Raw genomic sequence first — 11,461 nt, forward strand, 5'->3', positions numbered from 1 at the left:
GGAAGGGAAGGGAAGGGAAGGGAAGGGAAGGGAAGGGAAGGGAAGGGAAGGGAAGGGAAGGGAAGGGAAGGGAAGGGCTAGCTCTCAGGAACAACAATTAATGGTGAAAACATTGGAAGGGGCATTTCCATAGCCCAAGTGTGTTACGACACCATGCAAATCCTATTTCATATTGAAATGGGAACACATGAGGACAGAAATATTAATTTCCATCATTTAAAAAAAAAACAAACCAACAACTGGCTTGGGTTGTTTTTTAATTATTCTACATAATGTGAATATAGCTTTAACTGTATCAACTATCTCGATAACTTTGCTGAACAACTTTAGTGCATCAGCAGGAAAAAATTGATTTCCCTTCAATTTGTCTTCAAAATCTTCTGATTTTGACTTTTGATTCAAAGTATTTCAACCTAAATTTTGTAGCAATAAATACAATTTGATTGATTACTCCCAAAATATTGACTCTGAAATGGAGTGTTTGCTCAGTGATCAGTCTCAGAGCACTCTGAAATCGTGGAGGGAGGGGGGGATGTGTTTACTCACTTGATGGATCCCAGACTGGCGAGCAGGAGGAAGGCCTCAATAAATCACTTCTGACATTAACCTTGCAGAAACAAATTCCCAAGAGTATTTGTGTTAGTTCTGCTGCTGGTGCTTGTGCAAACACTGCTGGACAGAATTCACATCGCTATCTTTCTTTGACTAGTTTTACAAACAAAAGTTCCTCATTGGCATTCAAGACAAAGTCAATGGAAAAGGCAGGGATGAAGGAAAATGCACTTTGTTTATTCAAACAACAGTTAGTGTGTCATTGGAAATATGCATGAAATATTCATAACAGATTTTGGAGTTGATAAAAAAAAATAAAAGAAAGTGTGCACTGGACTAAGGAATGAAACATCACTTCTATTTGTCTAAATAAGCAGAATGTTCCAGATACCCAGCATCTGGCATCTGTATTTTTTGTATGCGTGATTTTTAGTGTTAACTTTATATGTACCACAAAATTTTCTTTGCATTCATTTTTTTTTTTTTTTGCACAATGATTATGAGGTTAAGATAGTACAGGACAGACCTTCTTGGTCTTGAGAAAGAGTTGGAAATGAAAATGTCTGTTTCTGAGGACAGGCACAATAAGTTGTTAAGTAGCAAGTGAAGGGAACATATATATGTGTGTGTATATATATGTGTGTGTGTATATATATATATATATATGCATGTGTGTACATATATTTGTGGGTTTAATTTAAAGTTCTCCTAACGATAACCTCGTGCAGAATTGCCATACCCTCTTCAAAGACACCAAACCTCTAACTGCAGAAGCTGTAGTAAAACCTCATTCTGCAGGGATAGGGACCTGCTTGCTTTTGTGCCAGTGGGAGCTGTGGTGCCTGAGGTCTGCCAGCACACGGAGATGTCACAGCACCATCACAAACAGATGGCTGAGACCTGATACCCCACTGATGTCTCACCGGTGCCAGAGCCAGGCTTTTAAGTGCTGTTTCTAAACAGAAAGTCTTTTCCAACAGTGAGGCCTGAAAACTCATTTTTAGATCCTGAAGACAAGCAGAATGCTTCCCAGACTTTGGATGTTCTAGAGATCCACCATGGAGCTCAGAATTCCTATTCTCCACTTCTTTTGTTGAGAAAAAATAGGATGGTTGTGCTTCTCCCACTAAATTAAGTAGGAGGCTCTGAGCTCCTTTGAGGGGCAGGACTTTTGCCCTGTTCACTGCTTAGGGAAGGCTGTGGGTTGGAGTCTCCCAGACTGTGATGTGAATGGGCTGCTCAGGCCCATGTGGTGATGGGGAGCTGTCCATAGGACTGAGGATACTCCTGCTGTGGTAGCTCCGCTCTCTCCTCACACTCCTGCATGGTCCTGCCAGGCACACCCCACATGCAGGGCCATCACCCAGGGTTCCTGCCTGCTGGGACACCTACCCATGGATGCAGAAGGGTATCCCAAAGCAGCAAAAGCTTTCCAGCCTGTGTTGTCCAGCTGCTCTACCCTACACAGCTAAATAACACCAGCCTGCCCAGTCTGAGATGGATCTTCTCACCAGACTCGTCTCAGAGCCAGGGAAAGCTTTGTTTCTCTGTAAGCCCTGATATCACTCCCTTGGAGAAAGAGATGAAAAATATCTCTGACCTTAGCAGGGCACTCAGTGAACTGCTACACTCATTAATAATAAACCACCACACTTTCCTGAATGCTCCTGTAACTTTTGCCACATGTTAAGCCCCCCAGCAAGGACTTGGTTCTCAGGGGTCCTTTTTCCACAAAGATAAATTGAAATTCTGCCTTTGACAAATTTGCAGGAAAATTTCCCTGGTGTTTTTTTAACAGGTGGTTCTTCCCACATCACCAGACTCAAAGTCCCTGGGAAATATGTTATTTTTACTTGACAGAAAGGTGAAAAAAACTAACTGAAACGTGAGAAACCAGCATGTGGGCTCGACAGACCTCACTGCCCACTAACCTGCCATTGCTCATTCATCGAGGCACTTACAGTGCAAGGGAAAGGACTGATTGTTTTTTCCCTTCTGGGAACACCAGTCTGGAGAAAACAACCCCTGTAAGTGTGCACTCACCACTCAGCCATAGAGCCAGGGCAGCCCCATTCCATCAACTACCACTGGCCTCTCTCCAGCATGTCCCTGCACTGGGAATGAGAAAAAGGCCACAAAGTTGATGCAAAAAACCTGGAGCACCTCTCCTGTAAGGGAAGGCTGATTGTGCTGGGATTGTTCAGCCCAGAGATGGGAAGGCTCAGGGGGAATCTCATCACTGTAAATAAATACCTGGAGGGAAGGTGCAAAGAGGATGGATGGACCCAGGTTCTCTCCAGTCGTGCCCAATGCCAGGACCAGAGGTCCTGGACATAAAATGAAACACTTGAAGTGTCTCTTGAATATCAGGAAACATGTTTTGGGTTTTTTTCCCTTTTTTTCTTGGTCTGAACAAAACCAGTGACCAAACACCAGAAGAGATTGCCCATAGATTATGTGGACTCTTCATACCCAGATATAGTCAAAATCCAGTGGAACATGATCCTGGGTAACTGGTTATAGATGTCCCTGCTTGGGCAGGGGGGTTGGATGAGATAACATCCGGAGATTTCTTCCAGCCTCAACTGTTCTGTGAGTCTGTAGCAGCTGCCAAAGACAAGTCTGCAGCTCTGACAGTAGGAGAAATCTTCCATTTCCACCTTGGAAACTGAATTTCCCAGTGATGAACACAGGACTTCTCCTTATTTCCAGGTCACTCTTCCTTCCACCCTGCTGACAGAGAGCATGCTCACCAAATCAGAGTGCAAAACTGCAAATATTGAGGAGCTTCACATTCCTGAGCAGCCCATTTCCTTTGGTGGACATAGAGACTGCTTCAATCCCATGTGTAACACCCACCAGGCCTGCAAAAGGAAGTATAGGAAAACAAGTCTGCTGTCAGCAGCAGCCTGAATCATGTTTATTTAGATGTTAAAAATCTGGGGATCTGAAAACTGAAAACAGGGTCAAACCTTGTGTTCCTGTTAGCATTCATCATGATCCTTTTACCTTCACATTAATCCAAGAATGAGGAATAATGAACCTATTCTGCTGTCAGTTTAGCTGTGCATAAGCAATGTTGTTCTACAGGCAGGAACACAGCAAGCTTATCCTGTCCCCTCTACAGAGGGAACTAAGAGGCACATTTTTCCAAGTCCTAGGGTGCTCAGACTTTTATTAAATGCTGTAAATGTTCTGTTTGATGGATTGTGAAGGAAGCTTTTCTGTTGAAACAACTGAAGAGGTTGCCCCTGAGGAGTGAAAGGACATCCTTATCCCAAGGCACAGGCCTGAACACTTGGAAGGAGGAAAGAATTTGTCCAATAAAGTAAGAATTCCTGGAATTTCACCGGGTTAGATGGAGTCTGCAAGCAGAGAGGGACTGCCCAGAGATACCATCTTCCCATCCTCTCTGTTTTCTGTATTCTAGGCATTCAGTTCCAGACACTCTTTGCTTAGAAGTAAAAAGATTTAGGTGTAAGTTCTGATGTGGAAAGGACACTTCTAAATCTTAAAAATTATCACAAAAATTATTGAGGGAAGTTTTTATTCCTCCCAACACTGCTAAAAGAAAATGATGTTTGAAGAACAGGAATCTCTGACATCTCTTGATTCAGGCTAGTTTTGGGACTATTTTCTCCTGGCTTAATTCAAAGGGCTGAGCATTTTGTAGATTTGTGCTGCTAATTCCCCAAGGCACACAGGAGCTCACTGGGCTACTGCTCAGTCAAAGGCAAAATTGTGCTCAGCTCTAAAACCTGTGTCCACTCCCCTGACAGCTGGGACCACCTGATGGGGAAGTTGACAGGTTTTCCTCTCCCTGTTCTGTTCCAGCAGCACAAATGCACCCCCTGCCTTGGCTCTGGGCAGATAAGGGACCTTTGATAAGGGGTCTGGCGTGTCAGCTGCACATGGTGCACTTCAGCGAGCTGCCATGCTCACAGCCATCTCGTTTGTATTTGCATTTTCCATTTTGCTCCCAGTGGTGTAGTACCTCAGTAGATCAGCTAACTCTTCCATTTGCTGGCATTTTCACAATGCCCCTGTGAAAGTTTGTTCCCAAGCTGTTCTCACTCCATTTTGTACTCATACTTTTTAAATATGTTACTTTATGCAGTTTCTGGGTCTTTTGGGAGAAGGTTCTGAGGCACCTCCTTAGCAGGGCCTCTCTACACAGAGGCACAAAAGGAGATGCTTTGCAACTTATTCAAGCCTGTGACAATCTGTGACATGAAGACTTCCATAGACCTTCCCAGCTGAGGCTTCCAAAGGTGTCACTCCCTTCTCTTCTTTGCCAGTGAGGATCTGCCAGGCTTGCTCACCTCCTGCCAATACATGGCTGTCAACTTTTGTACTCGTTCGAAATTTTCCAGCCCCAGCCCTCTTCCTATGCCTACACAAGCCTTGTAAATCTTTCACAACATTAACTCTACTGTATATTTGCAAAGATTTGTGACCTTCACCTGTAGTCAATCATTCCCCATGGTCTAATTGGTCTCTTTCCCTCTGCAGCACCTTCATCACACTGCCATTGGCTGTAAATGATTTACCCAGGACTTGCAGAGCACTGAGTGTCCCTTGAGGCACAGCTCACTCGCAGTTCTGCTCTGGTTTAGATTTCCAGATTTTCTGGTATCTCATATAGATCTCCTTGCCCTTGGTTCCACATCCACTTCTCACTTTCAGGACAACAGGCTGCTTTGGAAAAGTTCTGGTCATAAACTTTGAATTTGCATTTTACACTTTATGCAGAAGTGCAAAGTGGGCAGTAGCTTGTGTGGATGGACCAGAGTAGATCATTGGCATGCAGTTCTGTGAGTGTGCCCCACATAGAATCATAGGAACTTAGAATCATACAGTTTGGAAAATTGGAAGCTTTGGGACATTTAAGATCATCAGGCCCAACCATTAAACCAGACACTGCCAGGTCATTAAACCATGTCTCCAAGCAACACATTTACACTTTTAAAATAACTTCAGGAATGGTGAAAAACTCCACCACTTCTCTGGACAGCCTTTTCCAGTGCTTGAAACTCTTGCAGTGAAAATATATTCCCTCATATCCAATCTAAAACTTTCATAGAACAACCTGAGATCATTTCCACTTGTCCTATCACTTGTTACCTGGGAGAAGGCACTGACCTTCACCTGGCTGCACCCTCCTTTCAGGTGGCTGTAGAGAGTGATAAGGTCCTCCCACTCCCTCCTTTTCTCCAGACTAAACACCTCAGTTCCCTCAGCCACCCCTCATCAGACTTGTGCTCCAGACCCTTCCCCAGCTCCATTGCCCTTCTCTGGACACGCTCCAGCCCCTCAATGTCTTTCTTGTGAGGGACACAGAACTGAGCACAGGATTTGAGGTGAGGCCTCACCATTGCTGACCCAGGCCAGGGTGCCACTGGCCACTGGCCTTCTTGGCTTCTTGGGCACTCTGCTGGCTCAGGTTCAGCTGCTGTCAACCAGCACCCCCAGGTCCTTTTCTGGGCAGCTTTCTAGCCATTCTTCCCCAGGCCAGTAGCACTACCTGGGGTTGCAGGCAGATCTATGGCAAGAAGCATGACCAGACCTAGAATGGTCTGTCCCTCTCCCCATGGCTCATGTGCAGCTCTCATCCAGCTGCCAAACTAAAGAGGAAAGGTTTATATTAGATATTAGGAATAAATTCTTTACTCAGAGTGTGGTGAGGCACTGGCACAGGCTGCCCAGAGAATCTGTGGATGCCCCACTCCTGGAAATGTTCAAGGCCAGTCTGGATGAAGAAGCTTGAAGCGACGTGGTCTAGTGGAAACTGTCCCTGCCCATGAAAAGGGGAGCGGAACTAGATGATCTTTAAGATGCCTCTCAACCCAAAGCATCCTGTGATTCTATGATTCCTTGATCACTGGGGATGACCACAGCATTTGACCAAAAACATGGGTTTGGAACTCACTCTGGATGCCTGCAAACTAGAAGTTTAATGTTTCACTTCCCAGCACTGCTAAGTGCCTTAGTTTTTTCTGTTCATCAAGTGAGCTGGTTCCAAGATGTACAGAAGGGTTTCTGTGTGGCTGCCACATGCCCGCTGCAGAGGGCTGGTTCACAGGGACTGATGGAGCATGAACCAGGAGGGTGACACCAGGAAACAGGATTCCTCAAAAGGTTGGCCGGCAGTCTGAGCAGAGCAAAACTTCCTCAAATATGCGGAAAATATGCTCTGAAAATGTGTTCTGGTGCTCCCACTGGTGCTCTTACAGAAAGCTGATGCCCTTTCTTTAATACCCCGTGGAGTCTGAGGACCTGCGAGATGGTCTCCGAGGGCCGGCCGTGGAGCAGCTCCTGTGTCACCACTAGGTGTCACGGCTGTCCCACAGAAGCCAGCCTGTCCCACTGCCCCGAACCACCAGGGCTGGCAGCTGGGGAAACCACACACTACCGATAAAATCCCTGCGGGGCTGGCAGAGCCCGTGCCTGGCTGTACTCTGCCTCCATGGAGGAGCCCGAAGGTGATTTGGGGCATCACCAGAGCCATGGCCTGGCTCAGCACAGCACAGTGAGGGGAGGGAACTGAAGGTGCAGGACTGACTTTTCAGACTGACTTGGAAAAGTATATTCACAAGGCTAACCATCTCACAAACAGGGTTTATATTCCCCAGTGTCCCTATGCTCCCTATATGTCCCAGTGTGCAGTCTGTGAACATGCTCCCGGAAAATTAGTATTTCTTTCACAGGACTAATGGGTGTTGTAGCAGGTGCTTCTGGCCACAGGTTTCTCACATGTCCTGCAATGGTGTTATTAAGTTTTCAACTCTTTCTCTTCCTGTGGTGTATTTCCAAAACCAGGCTTCCCCAGTTCATGTTTAAGCAATGTGTGCTGGTTTGGTCTGGGATAGTTTTTTCCATAGTAGCTGGTATGGGGCTATGGTTTGGATCTGTGCTGGAAACAGTGTTGATAATTCAGGGATATTTTATCTACTGCTCAGCAGGATTTACACAGAGCCAAGGCCTTTTCTATTCCTCACCCACCCCACCAGCAAGAGGACTGGGGGTGCAAAATGAGCTGGGAGGGAGCAAAGGCAAGACAGCTGACTGACTGACCAAAGGGATAACCCAGACCTTATGATGTCATGTTCAGCAGATAAAGCTGTGGGAGAAGAAGTGTGGGACATTCAGAGTTATGACATTTTTCTTCCCAAGTCAGATGTGATGGAGCCTTGCTGTCCTGGGAATAGCTGAACACTTGCCTGCTCATGGGAAGTGAAGGATGAATTATTGTTTTGCTTTTTCTTTGCCTATGAAACTATATCTCAACCCATCAGTTTTCCTACTTTTGCTCTTCCAGTTTTCTTCCCCATCCCAGCAGGGGAGGATGAGCAAGCAACCATGTAGGGCTGAGCTGCTGGGTGGAGTTAAACCACAGTACTCTGCTTCTCCACAAAATGAAAAGTGACAAATGTACTACACACTGCAATTTTCACCCAGATCATAAACCCAGCATTTCAGAGATATGGTCCCTAAAAACATTGCTATATGAGTTTTATATCATCGAGCCAGGTTATGCTGGAGATTTAATACAGCTAGGATACATCCATGAGGAAGGAGGAAGCTCATTTATTCCATTCCTGAAGCTTTCTCTTTCTTGCTACCCAGCAGCCTGCATGTCTCCTCCTCTCTTAGCACCATCCCACATGCCCACATTCAGCCAGCCCCTCTGTTTACTTTTCTATTGCTGGAGCTTGGATTACCCTCACTGGGAGGCTGTGTGGATCAGCTGCTTCCCATTGTGATCTGCTTCATTAGTAAAGCTTTTTTTGGGGGTCTGTTTTCAAGTTGACATGTGGGAAATGCACACCACCTCCAGTAATGTAAATTAATAGCAATTGAGCTATATGAGAGATTCCCTGTGAGCTGCTCTGCAAAAACAGTCCTGCAGCACATGTCAGGAGTCATTAACACATCAGCTGCACCACATCCAACATTCTGAAAAAGATTTAGGAGGGACTAATCCCTCCGGTGGCAGAGCTCAGCTAGCCTTTGGCAGAGTTACATCATGGGTAAATTTAGCCTCCATTGTCCAACATCAGACAGACTTGGCACCATAGGAATCACGATGACAATGGCAGATGAGCTTGACACGCCTGAGTATCACTTGTTCCCATCCTCCTGTCATTTCAGAGGGAGTTCCTGAGCCCACTCGATTACCAGACCATGTTCAGAAAACTGAAGTCAGCACACGGAGCACAGTGTGGGCTGCATCCTGGCACAAGCCTTCAGGGAGCCTAGCAGATTTTCTGTTCTCTAATGGCATTCATCATTTCTGATGACAAGTTAATGATTTTTATTTTCACTCAAGAGTCACTAAATGGGCTTACTGCTATGGTTCACTGTGATTTGGCATATAAGGACAGGAACTGTGGAATGAAAGAAGAGAGCAGGCTGTCATTTCACAATGCAAGCGCAGGATGCATTCAACTGCAGTAATTTGTGTTTGCATTTATGACATTTTGCCAAGAGTTTTGGTGGACTGCAAGAAGACATTTGCTGTCTTTATCACAGAATTGAACACCAGTTTGGGTGTTATTCCCAGTCCTGGTAAGGGGTGACCATCAGCCAGTAATTTAATCTCACTGAACCTCTGAGCATCATTCCTCCTTTGCACCACCTTTTTATCTGACAGGCTTTCTTTCTTTTTCTGCTTGTAAAGAACCTGGTGAAGTCTCAGCTGGGGCCACCAAGTGTGTCAGTGATCTGATAGAGAGCATGGCAAGCTCCTCTGATTTGGAAGCGCTGGTGGGTGTTTGTCTCATGTAGGAGCCAGGATCCCAGGGCACTATCTTTGTGTGAAAACAAGAGTTTGCAAATCTGTTTGGATGACTTCACACGGGAAATGCACAGAAGTCAGCGTTAAAGGGATAGGAGAAATGAACAGAACTTGCTGTACTCCACTCAGGCAACAAATTACCAGAAGTCTGCAATTAAACTTGCAGCAGGAAGCCTTCTGGGGTTGGGTTGCTTTCTATATCCAGTACTTGACAATTTAAATTGAAGTCTGTTGAACTTTGTTACATAAATATGCATGTGTTCCTTTTCACTTATGAGTCATACAGTCCATTTTACTTATTTATGTGAGACAAAGCTTTAGGAAATGATTTAAAAAGCAGAAGTGTGGCCACTGATGATGTTAAACATACCTATCTACAAGCAAACTCAGCAAAATATTTGGGATGAAATGCGTTTTGCAAGCAGACTGTGTTTATTAATTTTATGACAATGTAACTTAACCTGGATAGCGTTACATCTTTAGAAATTAATTATGCCATTGAAAAGCAGCTGGTCCTCACATAAAGCAAACACAAGGAAAAATACAAGATACAAATGCTCAAGCTCTCTTCAGGGAGCTGTACTCCGCTGTGGGCAGCCAGTACCTTCATGAGTTTTTATCATTGCTGATCTCAAGTCCCTGTGCTATTTGTAGTCTGTAAAATCCTATCCATGAGTAAAACTAAGATTTTTCTTTTTTTATTATTATTTTTAAAATTTTCTTTTAGGCAGCACCCAGGGACAGAACTCAAACTCAATAATTACCCAGTTATGATCCTGGTTATGGTCTGAGGACTGGAAAAACCTGCTGGTATGAACTTTTTTTTACATGTCTGCTTTCAAATCCGAAAAATCTCTCAAATTTTTTGATGAACTTATACTCAACTTCAGCATGAGATCACTGGTCAAAACCAATTGATAATTGACCCAGAACAACAGATGTATACAACCATGTATCTGGGACATGAAGAGCATCTTGTAAGCTTCAACTCTCCCTAAGTGAGACTTTTATTTAGAGCTTGTTTTTTGTGTTTTTTTGGTGTTTTTTTTTAATAGAGTTTACATTTAGGTTATTCCATCCATTTTGAGGAAAGTGTCCCAGTCCCAAGGTTATTGATTATTCTAAAGATGTCCCTCCCCTTTTTCAGTACAAACTCCAGATGTTAGTTTTATTCCTGATGAGAAATTATTAACTAAAAAGCTAGTTCATCAGAATTTATAGGATGAGAATATAATTGGGATGCTGACTCTAAATTTTTTACTACCAAGTTTAATGATTTTCTGGAAATATATCCTGTGAAATACAAGCTTTCATATCTCCCTAGCTCCCAGTCACACTGAAAGCCAACCAGAATACTGTTTCATGCCCAGAGGATGCCAAAGGATCTGCCAAGCCTTGCCAATGTTTCATCAACTAAGAGATTTCTGTTTCTGTAGATGGAAAAACCATACCATGAGAATTGCACAGGTGACACTGCTGCTTTTGATAAAAAATTCTTCAAAGATAACTCTAAAGGACCAGCCCAACCATCACAGATAGATGTTAATTATGACTGTAAACCCCCAAGTCATCTAGGAGTCCTGAACACACATTTCCAGTTCACAGCACTCTTATGTAACATGGCGAATTAAACAGAAGAGACTGGCATAAAATTTCCCTCAATCCTATTTATACCCCTCAATTTTGCAACAAGCAACTCTGTAAAATGCAACTATCTCTCATCCACCTACCATAAAAGCAAACATACTAGAATACCAAAATACCAGACACTAATTGCCACAACCAACATTCACCCACAATCTCAAAAACAGAAAATTAAAATGCAGCCTCAGTTAATAATGCCCACAATTTATGAAAAGCAAAATTGCCTTCATGTGGTCTACAAGAGTCTTTTGAAGCTGAAATATATGTATAATGTTTGTCTAGAACCTCTTGATATGAGGGTGTAAATTTCTGGAGAGTCTGCTTCACGGCCTGACATGATGTGGATTGGCCTGATTCCCTGTGAGAATGAGAATTAGAATTAACATTTGAACATTATTGCTTGTGAGAGAAAAGCAGCTGCACAGATCATGCTTAAGATGCATTGCTAGGACTGCTGGGATGGGACAA

The sequence above is a fragment of the Parus major genome, chromosome 1 (assembly GCF_001522545.3).
Source record: "Parus major isolate Abel chromosome 1, Parus_major1.1, whole genome shotgun sequence".
Lineage (NCBI taxonomy): Eukaryota > Metazoa > Chordata > Aves > Passeriformes > Paridae > Parus > Parus major.